Raw genomic sequence first — 5132 nt, forward strand, 5'->3', positions numbered from 1 at the left:
CGGAGCACCCGGAGGAAACCCACGCAGACACGGGGAGAACGTGCAAACTCCACACAGTCAGTCGCCTGAGGCGGGAATTGAACCCGGGTCTCTGACGCTGCGAGGCAGCAGTGCTAACCACTGTACCACCGTGCCGCCCACTTGTCTCTACTACCAACCTGATTTTCGCAGTCCATGTGCATATCGAAGATCCCTATGATTATTGTTTTTTCTCATTTATCCATTTGTGGGATGTAGGCATTACTGGCTGGGCCAGCATTTATTATCTGTCTCTAGGTGCCCTTCTTGACCCGCTGCAGTCCACCTGCTGTGCATACACACACAATGCCCTTAGAGAGAGGATTCCAGGATTTTGAACCAGAGACAGTGAAGGAACGGCGATATATTTCCAAGTCAGGGTGGTGAGGGGCTCGGAGGGGAACTTGCAGAGAGTGGTGTTCCCATGTACCTGCTGCCCTTGTCCTTCTAGATGGAAGGGGTTGTGGGTTTGGAAGGTGCTGTCTGAGGATCTTTGGTGAATTTCTGCAGTGCATCGTGTAGATAGTACACACTACTACTATTGAACTTTGGTGGAAGGAATGATGTTTGTGGATTAGGTGCCAATTAAGCGGGTTGCTTTGTCCTGGATGGTTTCAAGCTTCAAGAGTGTTGTTGGAACTGCACCCATCCAGGTAAGTGGGAAGTATTCCATCACAGTCCTGAGTAGTGCCTTGTAGATGATGGACAGCATTTAGGGAGTCAGAAGGTGAATTAGTTGCTGCTGTATTCCTAGCGTCTGACCTGCTCTTGTAGCCGCTGTGTTATGTGGTGAGTGCAGTTGAGTTTCTGGTCAATGCTAACCCCAGGATGTTGATAGTGGGGGAATTCAGTGATGGTAACGCCATTGAATGTCATGGGGTGGTGATTAGATTGTCTCTTATTGATGATGATCATAGCCTGGCATTATTGTGGCATGAATGTTGCTTACCACCTGTCAGCCCAAGTCTGGGTATTGTCCAGATCTTGTTGTATTTGAACATGGACTGCGTCAGTAATGAGGAGTTGCGAATGGTGCTAAACATTGTGCAATCATCAGCAAACATCCCCACTTCTGACCTTATGATAGAGGGAAAGTCATTGATGAAGGTGGTTAGGCCTAGGACTCTACCCTGAGGAACTCCTACAGAAATGTCCTGAACCTGAGATAACTGACCTCCCACAACTACATCTGTCTTCCTATGTGTCAGGTATGACTCCAACCAGCAGAGGGTTTGCCCCCAATACCAAATTGATTTCAGGTTTGCCATTGTAATAGCGCCTATCTTACACACTTTCTATCTGCTGATTAATTTTCTTCCTCACATCATGACCAATGGTGGGAGGCCTTTCAGCAGTGTTTTTTTTTGTCTTTGTGGTTCCTCAACTATACCCACACGATTTGTTGCCTTCTGACTCTATCACTTCCTGCTATTAATGTGGTATCATTTCTTCCTAACAAGGCAATCCCACCCAGTTTACATAAAGGCAACCTTTACTTGGACAGCTCTAATCCTGTCCCTCTGGACAAGTGCAGAAAACTATCTTTTTTTCCTGTGACCTACCAAATTAAAATTAAACCTTAAACACTGGATTTCAAACATGTGACATCTCTCTGACTATACCAGCACACACTGACACTGTACACTCCACTGCAGCCAAACATAAGTGCAGGGATATAACAGTGTATAATATCCACACGATTGTGTGGGAAATAAAGAAGATTCCATCACTAAAAGTAAGCACTTTGATTATTTGCAAATTTTAACATAAAACATATTGGATTCACAAACATCACATTTGCTTGTTGCAACATGATTAGAAATCAACATGTAATTAAACTTCAACAGAATTACAAATCTAAACTGCCCTTCGCTTGCAGTTCAGTTTTCTTCGAGACCTGACTGGATTGATATGGCACCACCCAAATTATCTTTTCAAAACAGACGTGACTTGGTGAGTGGGACATCATCAGTTTCCCTTCCCTGTCAGAAATGAATTCCCTGACAAAACTTGCTTGAACTATTCACAGTTATCATCAGGTTTATTAATTAAACATTTACACTGATTGAACCTTGTGCCCGTCTGTGTGGCATAAATAGGTCAAATGACACAGAATTAGAAATTATTCTAATTTTTGACAATGCTATCAACGTCTATGGTAGTCACAACGTTATGTAGAATCAGAACTACACAGCAAGTTCCCGAAGGTACAGTTATTCTAGATGATAAATTTTGATTCAGTTCAAAATTATTTAAAGTAAAGAACAGGAATCATGAAGAAAATGCAATGTTAATACAGTTTGAAAGAAGAGCTGTTTAATTTACCAGTTGGACTGACGTTGCCGGTTCGGTCAGGTCAGTATTTATTACCCCGACCCTAACTCCTCGAAAAGGCGCTGGTGAGCTGCCCTCTTGAGCCGCTACAACGCACATTACCCACAACAGACGCCATTCTGCAACTTTAAAATCTATTGCCGAGAATGTGGATCAGTAAAGAATCAGGGATGTTCAGATGTTACCATCAAAAGGAAATTTTTAAATAAAGGACTGTTAAAGGAAAACAACTGGGACATAGAGAGAAACAAAAACAGAAGTTGTGGGAAAAGCTCAGCAAGTCTGTGGAGAGAAATCAGTTAATATTTCCCCAGAGGAAGGTCACTGGACCCGAAATGTTAACTGTGACTTTTCTCTGCACATATGCTGCCAGACCTGTTGAGCTTTTCTAGCAATTTCTGTTTGTGTTTCTGATTTACAGCGTCCGCAGTTCTTTCATTGAGACATAAGGAGAGTCCAAATAGACAAGGAACAAGCCTGGAGTGGTTATAGGCTTTTGTTTTTTGGCGTTGTCAAATAAAATCACCTGGAAAGAGCAAGAGGTTAACTCCTTTACTGCCCCACAGTAGGCCCTTCAGCCCATCAAGTGCTCTCTGCCATTCAACCTGATCAGACATGACCATGACCTTTCCTACACTATCCCCATATCCCTTTACGTGATTGATTCCTGAACATCAGGCCCTACTTTCAACGTACTCAGTAACTGAGCTCCCACAGCCCATAGAGAATTCTAAAGATTCCCAATCCTGAGTACATTCACATTTCCTTCTCGTGGTTTCTCCCTTATTTTGAAATAGTGCCCCCTTGATTCACACTCCCCACCCCCCACACTCTCCCCACCCCCCACCCACACTCATTCTTTGTGACTCGCCCCGATGGTAAAACCTTAAACTTTTGTATTTCCTTTATCATTGTTCAAAATTCAGAGACTTTGCTCAGATATAGATAGCGTCAATGGTAATTGTCTTTTCCCTAATAGAGGGGATTTCAAGACAAGGGGGTAGAGTTTTAAGATGAGAGAGAGATTTAACAAAGACACCAGACAAATGTTTACGCAGAGGATGGTTCCCGAGTCGAATGAACCGCCAGAGGAAGTGCTGGGTGTGAGGAGCGTTAGAGCGTTTAAAATCTATTTGGACAGGTACATGAACAGGAGAGGTTTGGGAAGGTTATGGTCAGGAGCAGGCAGGTGGGACTGGTTTACTTTGGGATTAGGTTGGCCCTGGACTGGTTGGACCGAAAGGTGCTGCCTGCCCCTATGACAGAACCAAGGGGGTGGGGTGGGGTGGGGTAGGGTAGTGTCTCTGCTCGGGACTGAGGGACTCCTCTGCAGATATCCCCCTGAACAGCCCTCAGAGCAGACCCCCCATCCCTTCCCCTTATCCCCTTTCCCCCCTCCCCGATGCCCGATGCCCGTTCTCACCTTGCCTCAGTCAGCTGTGCCCAGTGTATAGCTGCCTTCCCCTGGAGCTGCAGTAAGGACAGTGTGTGTACACACTGCGGCAGACACACATCAGCTGACCCAGCCAAACCCGCCCCTCCAGCCCACACACACAATCTTTTCCCCCTCCCGCTCCCGCTCCCGCTCGGCCCTCCCACTGGCTGCTATCCCTCCCCCATCCGGACACATTCCCCAATTCCATACAGTCCTGCTCCTCTGTCACTGTCTGTCCCCCGGGAATAACGGGGGGTTGGGGGAAGGGGTTCCGAGGGTGGGGGACAGGTCCCCACCCCCCTTTCCCTGCTGCCTTTCTGGGTGTCACTGATACAAATAATCAGGGTCCAGAGGAAAGCCAGTGATGACACGCCCTCGATCTGGATTAAGTTTGTCCAGAGAAGGTGCCCTGAGCTGCAACATTTTCTGTTTTCTTTCAGATCTGCCTTACCAGCTGGAAGGTGGCAGGAGTCTGTCCCAGAACCCATGTCAGAGCTCTCTGACCCCCCATTACTGACTGACTCCTGGCCAGGAGAAAGGGAGGAGTGCAGATGCTGGAGCTCGGAGTGGAGAGTGTGGTGCTGGAAAAGCCCAGCCGGTCAGGCAGCATCCGAGGAGCAGGATTTAGGAATGAGAAGGATGAATGCTCCTCGGATGCTGCCTGACCGGCTGGGCTTTTCCAGTACCACACTCTTGAGATTCCTGCCCCTTCCCTCCCCCCCAACTCAATTCCTCACTAAAATTCCTGGAAATGGAAGCACATGCTCAGCCCAGAATCTCCTATTGGGAAAGATTATGACTGATTTTCTTTGGATCATTCGGGAGGTGGAGGGGGTAATAGAGAGGAGTTACAGAGAGGTAGTCACACCTCAGGTACAAGAAAATGGTAGATGGGTTACCGTCAGGAGACGAAAAGGGAACTGGCAGGCAGTGTCGGGATCCCCTGTGGCCGTTCCCCTCAACCGCAAGAATACCGTTTTGGATACTGTTGGGGGGGATGACTTACCGGGGTAAGCCATGCGGTACAGGTCTAGAACATAGAACATAGAAGAATACAGCGCAGTACAGGCCCTTTGGCCCTCGATGTTGCGCCGATCCAAGCCCACCTAACCTATACTAACCCACTATCCTCCATATACCTATCCAATGCCCGCTTAAATGCCCATAAAGAGGGAGAGTCCACCACTGCTACTGGCAGGGCATTCCATGAACTCACGACTCGCTGAGTAAAGAATCTACCCCTAACATCTGTCCTCTACCTACCACCCCTTAATGTAAAGCTATGCCCCCTCGTAACAGCTGACTCCATACGTGGAAAAAGGTTCACACGGTCAACCCTATCTAA

At 47.1% G+C, this 5132-nt stretch overlaps 1 protein-coding gene across 1 annotated transcript in view; it reads right to left on the reverse strand.

The window, feature by feature from the left end:
- The window catches only part of LOC122541132 (thy-1 membrane glycoprotein-like), a 15826-nt gene extending 11931 nt beyond the window's left edge, over positions 1-3895 (reverse strand). Inside the window, exon 1 of the mRNA XM_043677744.1 lies at positions 3776-3895. The gene's annotated coding sequence lies outside the window, so the exon portion shown is untranslated. The remainder of the gene's footprint in view (positions 1-3775) is intronic.
- Positions 3896-5132: the final 1237 nt, after the last annotated feature.

This window comes from Chiloscyllium plagiosum, chromosome 36 (assembly GCF_004010195.1).
Source record: "Chiloscyllium plagiosum isolate BGI_BamShark_2017 chromosome 36, ASM401019v2, whole genome shotgun sequence".
In the NCBI taxonomy this organism is placed as follows: domain Eukaryota; kingdom Metazoa; phylum Chordata; class Chondrichthyes; order Orectolobiformes; family Hemiscylliidae; genus Chiloscyllium; species Chiloscyllium plagiosum.